General features: G+C 40.1%; 1 protein-coding gene across 11 annotated transcripts in view; it reads right to left on the bottom strand.

Annotated features, from left to right (window-relative positions):
* Positions 1-20,480, bottom strand: part of LOC132399867 (band 4.1-like protein 1) — a 290,816-nt gene that overhangs the window by 143,375 nt on the left and 126,961 nt on the right. The window contains exon 1 of one of the 11 annotated variants that reach the window (XM_059980720.1): positions 2,346-2,491. The exons of the other annotated variants lie outside the window; for them this stretch is intronic. The gene's annotated coding sequence lies outside the window, so the exon portion shown is untranslated. Of the gene's footprint in view, positions 1-2,345; positions 2,492-20,480 lie in introns of those variants that run through there. 11 annotated transcript variants of the gene reach the window in all.

Genomic DNA, 20,480 nt, shown 5'->3' with positions numbered 1-20,480 from the left:
GAGTATTTTCACGTCAGATCAAGAACACAAAGAGGAAGAATTCGGCCGTTTGGCCCATCGAGTCTGCTCCACCATTCCTGTTTAATTATCCTCACACTCCCATTCTTCAGCCTTCTCCCCGTAACCTTTGATGCCCTTTTTAAAATCAAGCTCCTCAACCTCTGTTTAAAATATACTCAATGATTTGGCCTCCACAGCCATCTGTGGCAATGAATTCCACAGATTCACTACCCTCCAGTTGAAGAAATTTTGCCTCAGGGGAAATTCATTTTCCAAAGGGACATCCTTGTATACATTTGCTTTGATTTTCTGACTGCAATACTGCTATTTTGACTATTAACCCTTCACACAATCAATACGGAGCAAAGCATTTTACTGATTTCCAGTTTCAGTGACTAATGTTTTGCTTCCATTCACTGCAGATTGCTTGTGGCCCTGATGCAGCCAGACAGCCATATTTCTCACCCCTTCCTTACCACCATCACCTACCCCTCCAATGAGGGCCATGCTGATTTTTTCCCCACCTGGTCTGAGATACAGCCTTCCACTGCAAACACGGTTGAAGCCAATGTGGCTCTTCATGCATGTGGCCATCTTCACCAAAAGAACAACTGGTGAGATACCACTCTCTGTCAAAGCTCCCATTGCTCTTGAGGTAACTCTGAATATTTGTTATTAACTATCAGGATTTTGCATCATAGAACACAGATGCAGCAAAAAATAGCTGGAATCTCTTGTGGAGGGGTTACTATTTGATCTCTTGAGACCATTCATTGTTGTCTTTTAATAAGCAACAGACAAACATAGAAACGTAGAAATCTACAGCACATTACAGGCCCTTCGGCCCACAAAGTTGTGCCAACCATCAGTTCCTTTTGATATCAGGAGTACTTGAGGAATGTAACATCAAAGAGAGCTTAAATACCTCCCTATATATTCATTCTCTCACCACCAAACCCCCTACCATCAACATCCTGGAGTCACCACCGACCAGAAACTTAAAGTGATAATAAAATATGCAAACACTGACTCAAACTGTAGCCACAGAACTCAAGTGCCTCATGGCAACTGGCTGACTTCATAACCCCCACAACCTCTGCATACCCTAGTTGTCCACTTGTTTAAAACCTCAACCACTATCTATAGCAGACCCTTTGCCAAGTGGTATTGGTCCAAAGCATTAAAAAAAAGTTGGGAACCCCTAATCTATAGCATTCATTTCATCATTTCCATATCTTGGTTGCATCAATTCACCAAGATTTCTTTTGCAATTCCTCCCAAACTCTATACCCCAAGGGCAGCAAACACCTTTTCCTACAAGTTTTTGTCCAAGTCACATTCCATCAGGCTGGAGGATATACAGTATACTGATGTTGCAAAAGTAATGGCTTTCAATGCTGGAATCTCCCCCCATATGTGCCAACTTTGTCTAATCTGCATAATTGAAAAGCCTCTTCCAGAAACAAGTGAAAATGTTGCTTGTTTGGAAGCCTACAAACGTTATCCCCACACATCAATGCCCATGATAGTTTTCTGGCAGATAATGGAAGCTATAAATTTAATCAAGGTATTTTCCATTGAGGTCTCGAAACTTCTGTCGAAGAACAATCGGCAGGACAATACAACTTCCCTCATCTGTCTTATGATATTATTTTATATTCACATGTCATCTATTTGCTGTACCTTATTAAAAATAAAAACATTCTTGAGGCTAAATTAAGACTCTGACTGTAGTCTGAACTACCGAGTGAGGAAGAAAATATTTACTGTGCGTGGAGCTTTGAAGGATTGAACTAACTGATACACAAGAACAGTTCAAATTCAAAATTTAAATGTCACCCTGAAGCAAAAGACTAGCTTTGAAGCTCAGGCAAGATAAAAGTATTTCAAGCTGTGTTTCATCTGATCACAGATTGGTTGGGTCATACAGAACTCCTTTGCTCGCAAGCATCACTGCCCAATTGAAGTGCACCTCACTCTGTCAGTCTTGTCAATGTTTCTTTTAAACTCTTAATCGGAACCTGCAATTGATTTATTCATCACGGTCACGTTAAATTTAATATCAGTAAAAATCAAAACAGAGCGCAAAGGAAAACTGAAGTATGTGGTCTTTGACAAAGACTTTCTGAAAGTCAAAATACTGATAGAATTCATTGAACACAGTCTTATAGTTTTAGATACCTCAAAGGGCAGGATATGCCTTCTTGCTGGTTGAGTATTTGCACTACATAATGGAGAGGACAATGTCACCCTTCATTATTTTACATTATTACAGAGTTTTGGTACAAGATTGTGTAATTTCATTCGCCCCATCAATGAACTGTTCCCACAACCTATGGACTCACTTTCAAGGACTCTTCATCTCATGTTCTCAATATTGATTGCTTCTTTTTTTTTTCTCTTTTTCATATTTGCATAATTTGTTGCCCTTTGCACATTGGTTGTTTGTCTGCCCTCTTGGGTGCTGTCTTTTAATTCTATTGTGGTTTTTGGATCAACTGTGTATGCATGCAGGAAAACAAAGAGTTGTACTTGGTGACATATATACATATCTTGATAATAAATTTACTTTGCACTTTGAGATTGAGAACTTAATAGATGTAGATCACTACTCTTTTTAAAGATAGGCTATATATTTGTTTGACTTCAACTAAAAGAACATTTCTGACACTTTTTAAATAAATTTCTAAAACTTTTCTCTCCAATCCCTTTGAAATAATAAACATTTGGCTCAGCAAGTCATTCACTGCAATTAGCAAATGACTTAAAATACATACACACAATGTTTACTCGAATGTGTATTTGGTGGTTTATAACCTCAAATGAAGTCCATTACTGAGTCCACAGTCTGACGCACAGGAGACACAAAGAGCTCAAACAAGGCAGTTCATTGAAGTGCTCTTCACAGTCTGCCTCTGGAACAAACTGCTGTCATTAATGCTGCCTAAAGTGTGACAGTTGCCTCTGGTACCTTCCTATTGAGCTTTGACCAGCAGCCAATCTGGACATCAGAAGTTTAGAGGAGGAGACCTCAATCAGGTCCATCACCCGAGAATAAAAGGCAGGAGCGGTTCGCCACAGCATAATAGAGCTTTGACCAGTAGCCAATAGGCATTTGGAATTAATCAGTAAGAACAGATTAAAGAAAGGCGGTGCAAGCAGAGTGGCAGTGCAGCGGCCGTCATCTGAGTAAACATAGAGCAGTGATCTTAACGGCTTTAGCTTCAGAGGCTTCACTTAGAGAAAGAAAAGCTCAAGTTTTTTTCCTTCTCTTCTCTATATTTGCTCAGATAGGTAGAGATGACAAGCAGGATAGTGCATTTTTCTTCGTGTGGGATGTGAGAGGGCAGGGAGACATCCAGTGTCCCTGTTGACTAAAACTGCAAGAAACTGGATGAACTCCAGATCATTTGAGAGATTGAAGGATTCATAGGTAGGACCTCTGGAGAAGTAGTTACACCCAAGCTGCAGGACACAGGAAACTGAGGACAATCCAGAAGGGTAAAGGGGTAAACTAGTGCAGAGAGTACCCCTGTGGCCAACCCCCTCAAGAACAGGTATATCACTGTGGATACTGTCAGTGGCGGGGGTGGGGGGGGTGGGCGGATGACCCAACAGAAGAAAATGGTAAAAACACACTGGTTGGGTCTCTGGCACTGAGCTTGCCTCCATGACTCAAATGGGAAGGGGGAGAAAAGAGGCACACTGGGATGATACGATGATAGGGGATTCATTAGTTAGGGGAACAGACAGGAAATTCTGTAGATGAGAACGAGATTCCCGGATATTACGTTATTTTGCCTCCCAAGTGCCAGGGTCCAACATATCTTGCATCAAGTCCTCAGCATTTGTAAGTGTGGAGGGGGAATAGCCAGAATTCGTGGTCCATATAGGTACCAATGACATAGGTAGGATGAGTGACGAGGTTCTGCAGACTGAGTTCAGGGAGTTAGGTGCTAAGTTAAAGGGTAGGACCTCCAAGGTTGTGATCTCAAGATTGCTATCCGTGCCATGTGCTAGCGAGGCCAGAACTGGGAAGATCATACAGTTTAATACATGGCTAAGGAGTTGATGTTGGAGAAAAGACAAGATTTTTGGATCATCAGCCTCATGAAGGGAAGGTGGGACCTGGACAGAAGGGACGGTTTGCACCTGAACTAGAGGGGGACTAATACCCTAATGGGAAAGTTTGTTAATGCTGCAAGATGGGGTCTAAACTAGAGTTGCAGGGAGGTGGGAACCAGAGTGGCAGTTAGTGGACAAGTGGTGGAGGCCTCAGACAAAGTTAGGAATCACTTGGAATACTGTCAGCAGGTTTGGGCCCCTTATTTTAGAAAGGATGGGCTGAAAATGGAGAGGGTTCAAAGGAGGCTCTCGAAAATGATTCCAGAATTGAATGGCTTGACGTATGAAGAGGCTCTGGGCCTGTATCACTGGAATTCAGAAGAATGAGGGGTGACCTGATTGAAATATATCAAATGGTGAATGGCCTTGATAGAGTGGATGTGGCGAGGATGTTTCCTATGGTGGGAGACTCTAAGACCAGAGAACACAGCCTCAGAATAGAGGGGTGTCAGTATCCTTTCAGAATGGAGGTTAGGAGGAATTTCTTTAGCCAGAGAGTGGTGAATCAGTGGAATTCTTTGCCACACGCAGCTGTGGAGGCCAAGTCATTGGGCATATTTAAGGCAGAGGCCGATAGATTCTTGAATGATCAAGGCTTGAAGGGATATCAGGAGAAGGCATTGTGCCAGAGAGAAAAACGGGATCAGCCATGATGAAATGGCAGAGCAGACTCGATGGGCAAAACGGCCGACTTCTGCTCCTATATCTTATGGTCTTATGTCCTATGACAAACAGGGGCAATTTTTTTTATCCTCAGCGAAATGGTATATACTACAGCAATAGCACATTCTCTCTGGGATTCACTAAGATGTCCTTTTAGATCAGCATCACAACAACAGAACACAAGGCCATTATAACATTTCCATTTACATGTATCAGCACACACAATCTTTCTGCAATGTTTCTTATTATAATAATGAGTATACCAGAAGCAGCTTATTGGCTGTACAGTATTTCATAATATATAAACTTACCATATCAGTTATAAAACAAAGACAGTGGATTCCAGTTCATTGGGACAGCTACTTATTTAGAACTAAACCAAATGAGAAAATAGCCAGGATACATCTATTTTGACACCATGCCACTTAACTGAGACAGGAGATTGTTGCTGAACATTCTCGCTGGCGTTACTTGCATGCACTTGTGTGGCCATAAACACTACACTGTGCTTAGAGTGAACAGTTTTTAAAATAACATCAATTGTGTGTGCCTGTGTTCAAAAAGCAGTGATTTTTGTTACTGATAGTCTGTAAGGAATAAGCAGCAAGACAATTCAGAACTGTTTTGCTCACTGTAGTTTCAAGCATTCACGGTTGGAGATGCCAGAAATGGCAAGGAGTGAAAATAAAATGATTTCACTACTTCAAAAAAGTTAGGAACTACAAATAACTTGACGGTATTGCCAATGATTTTGAATGTTATAATGAACTTAAAAGATTTAGAGGAAGCAATTGTTAAAAGCGTTGTATGAAGGCTGTGTATTATCTGCAGTAGGTGTCTGCTTTGATTATGTTCATTTGCAGTCCATCAAAAGTACACGGCAACATACACTGGATGAATTCCTCTGTCAGTAACTATTAGGAACAAATACAGTTTTATAGTACTTTAGTGATATTGGTTGTGCACTAATTTGTTCTGTATTTCCTTTAAATACATAATTTGTTACTCAGTTGAATGGTAGTTTGTCTTTTTAAAAACATTTTAAATTGTATAAAATTTTGTATACATTTGTGGTTAATTTACACAACTGCTTAATTGGGCCAAAATGTACTGGTCCCAGTTAACTGGAATCCACCGTACTCCAAGTTACAATCTTCATTGTTAAATTATAGACTTACAAGGATCATGTGTGATATCAATTTCATTCATGTGCCATTTTAACAAAAGGCTACATGAATAAACGCTCAAACATATATGATAATGTTTATCTATTATTAAACTCAAGGATACATACAAATATTTTCCTTACTAACAAATGCTCCACTCACATACACCAATTTCAATTAAAGTATGTTAAAAATATTTCTGTTGAGCATAACAGTCACTTTTCTAGCAGTTCAGAAAGTTTAAAATTTGACGTGTTGGGTTAATATTCAAATATATTCACCTGCATAGAACTTCAAACTCTTCTGGAGCATCAATAAAATCATATCATCGCTTTTGTTGATGTTCTACATGAGAATATTCGGTTAACAACAGCATAGCAAGTTACTGAATTCAGAAGGGCCAAATCATACACAAGCAATTTTGAGGAAATAATAATTCAAATTGGCAGAGTTATCATTTGACTTGATACATATCAATTTACCAAAATCAATTGTATATTTCCATAGAAATGATGACAAATCTTCAGTTTCGATTAATAGCCCAATAAATTCTGAGATTGGTTAAGAAATTGGCCACATGCACAAAATGCTGGAGGAACTCAGCAGATCAGGCAGCAGCTACGAAAATGAATAAAGAGTTGACGTGTCAGGCTGAGACCCTGAGTCTAAGCTCGAAATGTTGACTATTTATTAATTTCCATTGATGTTGCCTGACCTGTTGAGTTCCTCCAGCAAAGAGTGTGTGTGTGTTTTGCTCTGGTGTTTCAGCATCTGCAGAATCTCTTGTACTTAAGAAGCTGGCTAAATTGCTAGTCTCGTTTGGCCAATTTCTTAACCAATCCCTGTTCTAAACACGAACACAAGTGGGCCTGGATTCAAAATCTCAAGGCAAGGTTGTCAGATTAGCAAGTGACAGGAGGGGCATGGGAAAGGCAGCTGAAAAAATGAAATCAAACATTAAAAAAAAACTAAGGCCTAAAATTGAAGTATCTGAGGTAATGAAAATCTACACAGGTAATATTAGTGTCCGGAAACAGAGTACTCCATGTAATCCAATCACAAACAAGAGAAAATCTGCAGATTCTGAAAATCCAAGCAACACACACAAACTGCTGGAGGAACTCAACAGGCCAGGCAGCATCTATGGAAAAGAGTACAGTCAACATTTCGGGCCAGAACCCTTCAGCAGGACTGGAGAAAAAATGATGAGGAGTTGATTTAAACGGTGGAGGGAGGGGAAGGGAGAAACAAGGTGGTAGGTGAAACCAGTAGGGGAGGGGTATAGCAAAGAGCTGGCAGGTTGATTGATGAAAGAGATACAAGGCTGGAGAAGGAATAATATAATAGGAGAGGACAGAAGGCCATGGAAGAAAGAAAAAGTAATTATTGAAATGCTAATTATTATACTGATTACACAGGAGAATTCTGGAAAGACGCACCCAGTGAAAGGAATTATTGACATTTTCTTCAAAATCCGAATTAAACTGAGCTTGTGCAGTTGGTATCATCTTCCTTCCATGACAAGGAGCGCTGACAGCTTCACTGTTGTTCTCTTCAGAAACTACAGGCCACGATCTGTTGGACAGCACAATGACTTGGATCTCACTGGCCACTGCCAGCTGTTCCGAATTACACCACTGGCATTCAGCCAGTTAACTGCCAGCTAGTCCCAGGCTTCCATACGTGTGCTGTCAATTACACAAGTCTGGTATTTACTGACAGATTCAGAAGCCAGTCTTGCTGGGATTTCCCAGAGTCACACAAGGGAAATTGCAACCAGACCCAGTGCCAGGTTAGCAGAGGCACAAGAACTAACACTCCATTTATTTCATCAGCTAATGGAAGGCAAATGGTTATGGGGCCATGGAGGAGGCAGAACAGCTTCTTAAATAACAATATATAATTTGCCTTGGATTAGTGATTTTAATTACTGGCTTTTATTTTGGTACTTCAATCTTAAATTAATTTATGTTGCAAGTTATATGAATCAGTATCGAGTTTACTATCACTGACATATGTCAAGAAATGTGTCATTTAGCAGCAGCAATACAGTGCAATGCATAAATTATAAATTACAATAAGCATAAAAATATAAATTAGTGCAAGAGAGTCAAATAGTGAGGGAAATAGTTAACGGGCGCATGAACTGTTCAGGAATCTGATGGCTGAAGGGAAGAGGTAGATAAAATGATCATTGTAAATTGTCCCATGATTAGGCTAGGATAAATCAGCGGATGGCTGGGCAGCAAGGCTTGAAGGGCTGGAATTGTTGGTACCAAGCTGTATCCCAATAAATAAACAAATAAATAGATACATATAATCACAAACAAGAGAAAATCTACAGATGCTGGAAATCAAAGCAACACCCACACAATGCTGGAGGAACTCAGCAGGCCAGGCAACGTCCTTGGAAAAGAGTACAGTCGACGTTTTGGGCTGAGACCCTTCATCAGGACTGGAGAGAAAAAGATTTGGAGTCAAGAGTTAGAAGGGAGGGGGGGAAGAAACACAAAGTGATAAGTGAAATTGGAAGGGGGAGGGGATGAAGGAAAGACCTGGGAAGTTGATTAGTGAAAGAGATACTGGGCCTCCTTCTCGATTCCCCATCCCCTTTTCCCTCTCTCACCTTATCTCCTTGCCTGCTTATCATCTCCTTCTGATGCTCCTCCCCCTTTTTCTTTCTTCCATGTCCTTCTGTTCTCTCCTATTAGTTTCCCCCTTCTCCAGCCCTGGATCTCTTTCACCAATCAACTTCCCAGCTCTTTACTGCACCCTGTTACCCCCCTCCTGATTTCACCTATCACTTTGTGTTTCTTTCTCCCCTCCCTTCCAACTCACACTCATCTTTTACTCTCCAGTCCTGCTGAAGGGTCTCAGCCTGAAACGTCGACTGTAATCTTTTCCATGGATGCTGCCTGGCCTGATGAGCTCCTCCAGTATTTTGTGTGTGTTACACCAGACAACATTGTGTGCAAGTCTTCAGGTTCCTGTGCCTCCTCCCTGATGATAGTAATGGGAAGAAAGCATGTCATGGATAGGAGGGTCCTTAATGATGGATTATTTATGAATAATGAATTACATTCTGAGTCACAAGAATGACTCAGTGTCAAAGTGAAGAGGTGAGCATTGCCAGTTATCAGAACAGTCCCTACACTGAGGTAACACACACTAAGTGCTGTGATCAGATACCTATGGAGAGGAATAAAGTGTTGATGTTTCAGGTCAAGGCTTTTCATCCTGCACCCCCGGGGCCTCTTCACGCTGCCAGGCACGTAACAGAGGAAGAACAAGGAGCTGGGCGGACAGTACGGTGAGGATCTGATTTCAGGACAACTGAGCCAGAGGAATCTGGTGCAATAGATGAAAGCTCTTTATTAAATATGTTATCTGACTATTCAAAGGAAAGCACAGGCTTGGGCCCACCCTGCAAATTCATCACTAAGTTCCAAGGTCTGGGCTTGCGTACCTCCCTTTGCAACTGGATCCTGAATTCCCTCACTGACTGTACCCAACTACGATAGATCTGCAACATCTCCTCCACACTCACCATTGGCCATTCCTTGGCATTAACATAGAAGAAATATCCTGAGACTAGCACACAAGTGTTAATACAAAGAAGGCGCAACAATACCTCTACTTTCTGACAGGTTTACGTAAATTCAGCACGTGACCAAAATGCTGACAAACTTCTACAGATGTACAGTAGAGACCATCTTAACTGGCTACATCATGGCCTGGTACAGAACCATCAGTGCCCAGGACTGGAGAAGGCTATTGCAAGTGGAGAATACAGTCCATCACAGGCAAAGCCCTCCCCTTCACCAAGTGCTGTCACAAGAAAGCAGAAGTCTCAAAGACTCCCGCCATCCAATCCATCTTATCACTACTACCATCAGGCTGGAGGTAAAGATGTCTTGGGCCCCACTCGACCAGGTTCAGCCAGAATGATTACTCTACAACCACCAGGCTCTTGAACTAGTGCAGCTAACTTCACTCATCACAACTCTGAACTGCTTCTACGATCTGCACATTCACTTACAAGGACTCTTTACAACTTACGTTCTCAGTTTTTATTTGCACAGTTGCTCTTCTTTTGCATATTGGTTGCTTACCAACATTTTTCTGTTTATGTAGTTCTTCATAAAATTCTACTGTATTTCTATTTTCTTGTAAATGCCTCAGGGAAATGAATCTCAAGGCTGTATATGCTAACAAATATGTACCTTGATAATAAATTCACTTTAGACTTTGACATCCTAGTAAAGAACATTCCCTTAACTACAACCACTTGAAGATCAGCAGGTCATTGTTTATGGTTTGTAAGAGTTTATAGACAATAGACAATAGGTGCAGAAGTAGACCATTCGGCCCCTCGAGTCTGCACCGCCATTCTGAGATCATGGCTGATCATTCACTATCAATACCCAGTCCCTGCCTTGTCCCCATTATGTCCTTGAAATTTTGAAGTATGAAACCAAGGATTTTGAAGTTTGAAAGTAACCATACTACTTTCAAACACAAAGAAAAACACTTTGAATAAGAACCTTATGTTCCAAACCAAATCATAGCTTTCTGCAATGTTACATATTCAATTTGTTTTCAGCAATATTCACCTCACAGGTTATTCTTGCATAATCGGCCAGAATCTGGTGCAACACGAGCTCAATTTTGGCTTGTACTGAATACATTATCTGGAATATGTTAGACTGCAACACCGTGAGCAACAACAAACAGCCAATTAAACCATTTCACGGGCAACAGCAGAGTGCACTATTTTACATTTGAGAACCAACACCAGACCTTTTCAATGTGAAGAGTTAGAAACTCATAGATCACAGGCTATCACTTTATAGAGAGCATCAACAATCAGGAATGACGTGTTAATTAGAGACTGGCATGAGCACATGAACAGCATCTTCAAGATCATTGAATTGCTTGTTTTTGTATAACCATCCCATATAGGTTGTAGGGTGCCGTGCCCTTTCTTCTTGCATTTTAAGTTCCTACAGAGATTGAGGGGACACAAAACCACTGCAATATTGACCCCAAGATTTATTACCAAGAGGACTGACTAAAATTATTGCCCATTGTTCATGAAGAGTGAGAGAAAACCAAAAGTAATAAAAAGAGAGATTGATTTGAAAGGCAGGACTGGTGCCAGCATTTAAACCTTTCACAACATTGCTATCCATCTCTGTTCCTAAGCAACACAAGCAATAAAAACATAATCTATTCCAGATCCGAGGAGAATATGAATATTCATTCAAGTGGCATGTACTTTGCTTCAAGGTCTGTGTCAATAGTTCTGAAGAATGCATATTCTTTCATCATAAATTATAGAACAGAAATTCTACTCCCAACTTGAACATACACAGAAAACAAATAAGCAGTTTCACCAGAGTTTGAGAAGTCCATTTTGCATAGCGGACAGGGACCAACCCCAAAGAACACCTCTGCCAGCCACCCACTGTGGCAGCGCTAACACAGCTTTTTACACAGAAAGGAAACATTTACCTTGGGAGACAAGCAAAATATTTAACCATTGCTAGTTTACCATAGCCCATCAACAAAAAGAGATAATGTTATATAGTAAAGGTGAGCCTCTGAAACCATAGACAGTATCTGTACCATAAATTCTAATTTCAGCTGAAGCATATAACAGTAAAAAATACAAAAACAAATCCTAGTGCATTGTATATTGCTGTTGGCATGAAATTTGCTTTGGTGCAAGCTGGAAATAAGTCCTGTTCTTTCTTAGGACTGCTACCCAAGTCACATCAGCCATTTCTTGTGCAGTGGGAGTGAAAAATGAGAACTCAACATTGCAAGCACAACCACAGATGCTTTAACTTCCAGTCTTTATAGCCAAACTGTGCTGTGTAAAAGCTGCCACATCATTCACAATTTCACAGACGAATCAGAAACCCAAAATGTTCAGTGCCCAGCTAAGGGATAGTAAGGAGGTCACAAGATTAGATTTAACAAAATAATAAGTATCTAATAATAAGAATCCCCAAGATATGAATTCAAACTGAACTTAAAACAAAATCTTAAATGTAAGTAACCAAGCTGTTTCCCCACCACCCCACACGTAGTAAAAGAACAGAGACAAATGCACCAGGCATGCCAAATAATGGTCCAACAATTAAAGATGGAATAAAAAAAAGACTATGCTAAAATACTTAGCAGGTTTGACAACATTTATGGACGGACTAGCAGGAATAACATTTCAGCTCAATCACTTTCCATGATGAATTCTGATGAAGGGCCAGCAACCTGAAATGTTTTTCTCTCCTCAGATGCAACCTGATCTTCCAACCATCTCCAACATTGTGTGGCAAGTATGACTTCCAACATCCACAGAGTTTGTCCCCCCAATTAAGAATGGAACTCCTAAAAGAGACATTTGTAAACTAGCAAAAGGCTACATCAGTCTTCAGTTTCAAACAGATGAAAGGGAAGAATCATTCTCCATTACAAGTGGCCAAATATATGATTTCATAACATCAGTACTTTGGAAATTTCATTCTACTGACTTCCAGCAAAATGAATTGACATTGTAGTTCAACATGCACACAAAGTGCATTCTGCACAGGAAACAAAGGATGGATTTCAGCTGAAGTTTTCAAAATGGTGATCACATGTTGGTTTATTAAAAAGCTGTTAATCCCTGGCCACAGCGTAAAAATCACAAGCTCACTTGGAAAAAAAACACTGCTCGATTAAAAGACAGGAAGCCAATCTGAAGGTAGAATTACTTCCCAAATTCCCTGAGGCAGCCAACCAAACAATGTGCTTTCTTTAACGAAAAGGAAAAAGGAAGGGTTTAAACAAGTAATTCTTGTCCTACTTTCTAACTCCACCACCCAACTACCTTGTTCCAATGCAGTACTTTTCTTCCTCCCATTTGTCTTTCCTTCCTACAGAGGCTAATAGAACAATTCTTCTTCTTCGCCATTGCCATAAGATTTCCGAACAGATAATGAACCAACCCATGAACACTACCTCATTATTTTAACTCTGTTTTTGCATTACTTGTTTAATATATAATTATAATTTATAATAGTTTTTACATATTTCACAGTACAGTTGCCACAAAACAACATATTCACAACACAGGTCAGTGGTACTAAACCTGGTTCCGATCCTGAACTCCCAGGCTTCAATACTCCTTCTTCTGTCTGGCCTGAACACAAATTCTTTGACTGGCTTCACTTAAAAGGGTTACACATCTTCTCAAAGCTATGGTTTGCAAACTGGAGTGAGAAAAAACAATTTGTGTCTTTTTCTCTTGATTAACTAAATCATCCACATTCCTCACTTCAGATGTTTAAAAATCTACGATCGGTGCATCATGGGTGCAAAGAATTATAAATAATCTTTTAATCGTCAGCAAGACACAGGTGGGACCATTTGTTGGCATCAAGTACAATTGGCACCAATTAACATTGCACATTTAACCTTAGGAAAGGACAAAAAGGTAATTTTTAAGGTTCTCCCAACATCAAGCACTGAAATGTTAATGATATCAGTAGGCATGGAATTAATCCAGGAAAATGGCATGGGGATTAAAGAATAACAGAAGGTGTTTGGGGCATATCAGGGTGGATATAAATCCCTGAAACTGACATGGTATTCCCTCGGACCCTGAGGGAGGAAAGTGCAGAAATTGCCGGGGCCCTAACAGAGATATTTAGGTCATCTTAGTAACAAGAGAGGTATCAGAGGATTGGACGATCGCCAACATTGTTCTGCTGTTTAAAAAATGTTCCAAACATAAAGCAGGATATTATAGGCCAGTGAGTCTGATATTGGTTGTGGGAAAGTGACTGGAAGGTATTCTAAGGGACTGGACATACAAGTATTTGGATAGATGTGTTCTGATTAAGGGTAGTCAGCATAACATTGTATCTGTCAGGCCATGTCTGACCAATCTTATAGAGTTTTTCAGGAAGTTACCAGGAAAGTGGATGTTGTTGACATGAACTTTAGTAAGGCATCCCTTTAGAATGTTGAAAATTGAGAGGAAACTTGATAGAGGTATACAGAACTATGAGCAGTCTAGATAGGGTGAATGCAAGCCAGCTTTTTCCACTGTAGTCGCATGGGTCATCGATTAAGGGTGAAAGGTGAAAAGTTTAAGGGGGACATGAGGAAAAACTGCTTCACTCAGGAGGGTCGTGATAGTGTGAAATGAGCTCCTCCACAAGTGGTGCATGCGAGCATGATTTCAATGTTTAAGAGAAGTTTAGATAGGTACATGGATAGTAGAGGTATGCAGGGCTATGGTTACTATGCAGATTGATGGGAGTATGTTGTTTAAATGGTTTTAGCATGGACAAGATGGAGCAAAGGGCCTATTTCTGTGCCGACCTTCTCTATAGCTCTATGGTGGTTAAGAGATTCCCATTTCATCAAGTGGCAGAAGGTCACCAGGAGAAAATAACAATCTGCCCTTTTCACCAGTTTCTGTTTGTATTATAGTTATGAAAACAAAGTACATTACAGGCAAATACCAAAGTTTCTAACGAGTTCCAGGCAGTTCAAAATGTCTCCACAGAACATTCTTGCAAACGATGCAAAACAATCTTTGGGGGAAGAAAGTAAATACCATTTTTGAACCAAATATTGATATTTAAAGACATTTTATCTTGTCTGTGGCTGATCTCAACACCAGACACCCAGCTATATCTGATTTTACCCACTAGTTTAGTACCATGCTCTTGAAATGAGGAACACAGTAAAGGTGAACTTGAGAATGTGCCTCATGTTTCTGATTATCCATGAAAGAAAGGCAGCGTGTATACAGACATCTGAAAGTAGTCTACAGCCAATAAAATACTTCTTGCAGCCCCTGGTTTGATGCGAGAAAGGAAACGACCAACTCCTACACACCAAACTTCCACAAAGAAAACAAACGTGATCATGACCAGTTATCTACTTTCTAATTACTTGAGGACTGATGAAAGTCGCCTGCTGCTCTGAGAAAGTGAAGAACTCACGATAATACCTCATAAAAGAGAAAAACTCCAACAGGATGTTATTACACAGGAACATCTGGCTAGAGGGCGAAATCAAAATCAAACCTACATGCTTAAATCCAAGGGTTCCCGTCCTGGTCATGGGATTAAAAAGGCTGGGGACCCCGACTCAAGTTGATGGAGAGGCAGAAGTGCTGTCACAGGGCCAGGTTAAGAGTGGCATCCCTTTCACATAAAGGCCAGCTAAAGTTCGACTTCAAAACCCATTCAAGCACGGCACTGAACCTCCAGAGCTGTCAACCAAATTATCCACAACAGTATGTTGCTCATAAAATCCAAATAGATCTATTTTGACTTAATACACAGGTGCACAATTACAAACATAATCCCTTAGTCATAGGTTTAGCAGTGACTCAGTGCAATTTGTAGTTTACGAAGATCATTGCTTCACATTTTCTGGTGACTGCAGTATGTATGCACCAGTCAAACACATAATACTGGAAAGTACTTGCAGCCCAACTGACCTACATCTGTGACTGACAGAAGAAAGGCTGCTTCAGGAATTTCCTGATGTCATCTCATAGTTTTATTCACTCTGGCATATTGCCCAGCTCAGGATTTCACGCTTGACTTTATACTTGCAGCTTGAGTGAGAAAGAAAAGTCATTCATTACGGGCCGTCCCCAGGTTACGAACGAGCTCCATTCCTAAGTCTGTCAAATTTGTATGTAAGTTGGAACAAGTACATACAGTTCTTATTTAGTGTCAGTTAGTTAAATGTTTGTCTTAGTATATAGCATATATTTTACCTTTCTATGCATATAAAGCACTTAATGGGAAGAGATGCCTTAATGATACAGCAGTCGGATAAGTGCCCTCGGATTTAGGGAGCGATACATAAGCAAAGGCTTGAGCTTGAAATCCCCGGATGCGTTAACCCCAAGCAATAACATTAGCCTATCCTTTGATGCCTTCTGCCCTGGTGTACCCTTTTCCTCTTTCAAAATGTAGGTCCTTTCAGGCATTGTTTTCCAAAACAAGCCAGTCTCCTCTATATTAAATATTTGATCTGGCAAATAACTTCCTTCCTCAATAATTTTCTTCAACATTTCAGGAAAATCACTCACAGCACATACATCGGCACTCGCTGCTTCACCTTGTACTTCAATATTATGTAAACCTGCCCTCACTTTGAAACGATTGAACTAACCCCTACTCGCAACAATTCTTCATCACAATCGCCTTCACTTGCTGCACGTGCAGCTTTTAAATCATTGAAAAGGCTTCGAGCCTTTTCTTGCACTACAGTAAGGCTAATAGGCATATTACGCTGATTTTGATCATCTAACCAAATTAGCAATAGCCGTTCCATTTCAATAATTAAACCACTGTATTGCTTAGTAATAGTTGTAGCTTTCATCAGGGCAGGGCCTTTCACATGCTCCATTATTCTCAATTTATCCTTTAAAATTGTTCTGATCGTTGACCGACTGTAGCCTAATACTTTTCCAATGACCGATGGCATTTCACCTCTTTCCGATCACTTTATTATTTCCACTTTATTTTCAATCGTGATTGTTTTCCTTTTCTTTGATGTATCACCCTTGGATTCATTCTTTGGAGGCATGGTTACAAAGGTAAATAAGAGAAATATTTAAGCCAAATACAAAGTTACACACTCAACACAGCGTTAACGGCATCATGATCTGACTTAAAATGCCGGACTGCGTTCTCCTTCCTCAAGCCGATGAACCACTGAAGCCGTGCAAGGTTTTCAAATTTTTAATACGCTTTATGGCAGTTCGTCTGTAAGTATGAGCTGTCCATAAGTCGGACGTTCTTAACCCAGGGACCTACTGTAATTCGTGGGGCAGCACAATAATGCAGTGCTTAGCACAACACTTTACAGTACAGGGGATCCGGGTTCAATTCCTGCTGCTGCTGCTGCCTGTAAAGTGTTTGCACGTTCTCCCCGTGACCATGTGGGTTTCCTCCAGGTGCTCCAGTTTCCTCCCACAGTCCACAGGTCTACGTGTTGGCAGGTTAATTGGTCATTGTAAATTGTCACATGATTACGTTTGGATTAAATTGGGGGATTGTTGGCTAGGATGGCTCAAAAGGCTGGAAGGGCCTATTCTGCACTGTATGTCAATGAAAATATTAAAACAAATTCCTTCAGCCAAATGTGAAAATGCCGTTTGATGTACGGTATCAGTAGATTAAACAGAATTATCAGTTGTCAGTTCTACCTCTTTTTCTGAAGAGAAGTCCGGTCTCTACCCCACAGTACCCTAAAGGACGGCAAAAATTTAGGATATAACGATTTGTTTTGAAAGCCACCTTTTCATGGTTTATCTGAAAAAAAAGTTTCAGACTGAATGTGTTGGCTATCAGATGGGAAATACAAACTCTTGGTATTGGAAACTTTTACATAGTTTGGTCTGATCTTTCTCAATATTAAACCATTTAAAACCTACAGCTCTTATCTACTGAAGAAAATATCTTAATAGATTACCATTTCCTATAGCGTAGAGTAGATCAGAGGTGGTTAGAAGTTAAAACAATGTGCACAAGATTAAGCATCGTATGTTTATTTTTAACCAAGACACAGAGGTTTTGGGGGTGGGGGGGAGAGGGGGAGGAAGCACAGCAATAAATGTTATGAATCAAGGTGACATTTTTCTTTCACCTTTTCAAAACTGTCTTTTAAATAGAAGCACACAATGATAAAGTATAGAAAGATCATTTGTACTAATGTTAGCTTTGTAAAAGAGTGATCCAATTAGGCCCATTTTTCTGCATGGTCCAACTTCCGAGATATCAAGTATTATCTTGTTCCCTCTTTTAGTACTACTGTCAAACCTAGTTGAACAATCCAATCAGACAAGGAGTTCCAAATAACTAAACAGATGCAGCCAAAAGTTTTGACGTATCAATGCATAAACTGAGGTGAGAGACTACATTTGCAATGCAGAATCAAGTGAGTATAACCCTGCTGCAAGATGGAGCATTTTGGCAGATGTAACTATGGGTCTCTCATTTCAGATCGCATATAATTGATTGCCTCGACTGCAAGCACGCTGCCTGAAGGAGAAACCAAAAGGCATCTTGACAGAAAAGCGAATAATTTATCATTTATAAATTTATAATAGCATTGTAATAGTGCAATGCTATTACACCTTCGGGCGTTCCAGAGTTCAGAGTTCAATTCTGGTGCTGGGGCAGCGTGGTGCAGGGGCGACGTTGCTTGAAGTTTTGGAAGGGCCTATGCCGAACTAAATATACATACATCTTTGAGCCAAGTCACTATACCAGATGAACTCCCACACAGCAAACAGTAATTCACTTTAAATAACAAAACTATGTCATAGATTACAACATACTGTGAAATACTCTGAAAAGCTTATTTAATGTTACATATGTAGAATGGTTGCAGGAAGACATCAAAGTAATCAAACTGTGATAATTTGGGCGAAACTTCCCCTAAGATATGACCTCAAAGTTCAAATATATTATCAATGTACATAAAAGACAGACAGACAGACATACTTGTCGCCATATACTGCCCTAAGATTCATTTTTTGCAGGCATTCACAGCAATTTGTTATGTGCCATGTCATGACCTGGGTGATCATGGTTGTTCCATGACTGTGATTGTTCACGGCAAATTTTTTCACAGAAGTAGTTTGCCTTCCTCATTCACAGCAGAACAAAGAAATAGAGTAGAATCAATGGAAAACTGCACACAAAGACTGACAGAAAACTAATGTACAAAAGTAACTGCAAATACAAAATAATAAGTAATAATATAAACAGATAACTATAGAAACAAAAGAAACATAGAAAACCTACAGCACAATACAGGCCCATTGGGCCACAATGCTGTGCCAAACATGTATTTATTTTAGAAATTACCTAGGGTTACCCATAGCCCTCTATTTTTCTAAGCTCCGTGTACCTTTCCAGGAGTCTCTTAAAGGACCCTATCGTATCCACCTCCACCACCGTCGCCGGCAGCCCATTCAATGCACTCACCACTCTCTGTGTAAAAAAAACGTCCTGACATCTCCTCTGTACCTACTTCCAAGCTCCTTAAAACAGTGCCCTCTCATGTTAGCCATTTCAGCCCTGGGAAAAAGCCTCCGACTATCCACACGATCAATGCCTCTCATCTATCAGGTCACCTCTCATCCTCTGTCACTCCAAGGAGAAAAGGTCAAGTTCACTCAACCTATTCTCATGGGGCATGCACCCCAATCCAGACAACATCCTTGTAAATATAAGTAATATATAAATAATGCTGAGAACACAAGCTGCAGAGTCATTGAAAGTGAGGCCATAGGTTCTGTTCAATGATCAGTTCAATGTTGTTGTGAGTGAAATTATCCACACAGGTTCAGGAGCCTGATGGTTGAAGGGTAATCATCTTCCTTAAGCTAGTAGTGTGGGACCTTCTTCCTGATGGCAGAAGGGAAAAGAGAGCTTGGCCTTCATTACAAGTTATTTTATTGATACTAATGAGTTTTAGTAGGGTGTGAAAGAGCTTTCCTCAGAAGTCACACCATGGTGTCAAAGAGAAAATGCTGGAAATGCCTACAAATATGGATCTGCTGTATGAAAAATGTAGTTAAAATAGTCCCACTCGTGTATCTTGATAGAAGTTCATAAAATTATGAGGCTTAGATAAAGTAGCTCTTTTCCCAGGGTTGAACTGTCTAGAGGGCATGCATTTCAACCAAGGAATTATTACCATATTATTTCAGCAGCCTCTGCCTCTGCCTCAATGGCTATAGCGTGTTGCTGCATTGCCGTATGCACTCTAATTTTTAAGAGCTGACATGTTTCTCTTAGAGCTGCATAGCTAAGCATCAGACATTGGGAAATCATGCTGGTCCTGCTTCACTTCTGTTCTTGGACTACTGGAGAAAAATAATTGCCAGTCTATCCTTCAGCCACTATGTGAGTGCTAGATATCCTCTGCGCCAAATCATAAAGTAGTCAATTTTCAACATCCGTGCACATCCAATCAGTTTATAATATCTGGAACTGAGTATCACGTGCACATGAGAGGCAGCCAGGAAAAATGTTTAATTATCAACTAATTTTCTAGCAAATTAAAACAAAGCTATTCAACTCACTGTCCTGCTACAATTAAAAAACGATTCACTTTTGCATCTATTAAAAGAACACTTGTAATTATATACGCAGAGATACAAAATAAAATAAATAAAATAATCTATCTATTCATATATGTGGATATTTTGCCTATTTTTGGTGTAAAATATAAAGGGCAGGAAAATTGGCCAAAATCTAGTTTGAATGGGAAATAGAGTAGTTCACATCTAGGAACAAACACTAACACTGGATCTAAATTCTGATGGGTTGTCCACCCACATTCATGCTAAGGACTGCCATTCTTAAAGACTTCAGACAGACTCCTGTGGCATTATGGAAGAGAGATCCCAATGATCCCCTCAACAGTCCTCACAATCCTTTGTGGAACTTGTGGTCAGATGCCTTGCAATTCCCTTACCAGACAGTGATG

The sequence above is a fragment of the Hypanus sabinus genome, chromosome 9 (assembly GCF_030144855.1).
Source record: "Hypanus sabinus isolate sHypSab1 chromosome 9, sHypSab1.hap1, whole genome shotgun sequence".
Taxonomy (NCBI): Eukaryota; Metazoa; Chordata; class Chondrichthyes; order Myliobatiformes; family Dasyatidae; genus Hypanus; species Hypanus sabinus.
Note: the sequence above shows the minus strand (reverse complement) of the source record. Positions and strands in the feature narration are given on the sequence as shown.